The 841-nt window shown below is 48.3% G+C and overlaps 1 pseudogene; it reads right to left on the bottom strand.

Annotated features, from left to right (window-relative positions):
• Positions 1–4: 4 nt before the first annotated feature.
• LOC115284839 lies at positions 5–835 on the bottom strand (annotated as a pseudogene).
• Positions 836–841: the final 6 nt, after the last annotated feature.

Here is an 841-nt window from a genome sequence, read left to right as displayed (position 1 = left end):
AGGCTTCCTGCTGGACTGAAGAAGGTTCGACCTCTCCAGGAGGACTTGAAGGTTCAACTGGGGCCTCCTGTGGGTTTGCTGAATCTCCATCCTTAAGGGACTCTGGAGGCTTTGATGGAGCCTCCTGCTGGAGTGGAGATGTTTCTCTCTCTTCAGGGGGCTCTGGATGCTGGGCCTGAGCCTCCACTTGGGGCCCAAAAGATTCAGCTTCTTCAGGAGACTCTAGATGACTTGGGGTCTCCTGCAAGGCAGGAGAAATTTCAGCTTTGTCAGAGAGCTTTGGAGGTTGATCTGGTCCCCCTGGGAAAGCCATAGGTAGGTTCTTCTCAGGATATATGATATCTGTTCTGGAATCTAATAATCATCCTGCAACTGTTGTTCTAGGTGTTTTTTATTTGCAAATTGATTTGGAGTTCCAACAACTTTGGCAAGACTTCCATGCTGAGCGAAGGATTTAGGGGTTTAGGGGTGAAACAAATTTTGTTGGCTTTGAACTCTGACTATCCAGAGATGGTACAAGAATTTCAAATGATGGGTGATCTTCAGTCTGATATAAACCTACAGTTTGAATCTTACTTTTGAGTTGAGGAGGCAGAGCTATGGTCTGACTCTAATCCCAACCTAGCATTGAAACCACCTCTGGGAGCCTTTGATGCTGGGTTAGCTTGTCATTCAGATCCTGATATGGCCCTGGGGGCAATTCTCCAACTGAATCCAAGTCCAGGAAAGGAACCAAAGTCTCAGACAACTCTCTGGGCGGGGCAAACATCTGGGCTGGAGCAAGGACTCCAGGTAATTCACCCACACCCCCAGCTGTGGGTGTACACACCTGAGGCAATTC

Source organism: Suricata suricatta, unplaced genomic scaffold (genome assembly GCF_006229205.1).
Source record: "Suricata suricatta isolate VVHF042 unplaced genomic scaffold, meerkat_22Aug2017_6uvM2_HiC HiC_scaffold_22708, whole genome shotgun sequence".
Classification (NCBI taxonomy): Eukaryota; Metazoa; Chordata; class Mammalia; order Carnivora; family Herpestidae; genus Suricata; species Suricata suricatta.
The sequence above is the reverse complement of the archived record's forward strand: the minus strand, read 5'-3'. Positions and strand labels throughout refer to the sequence as shown.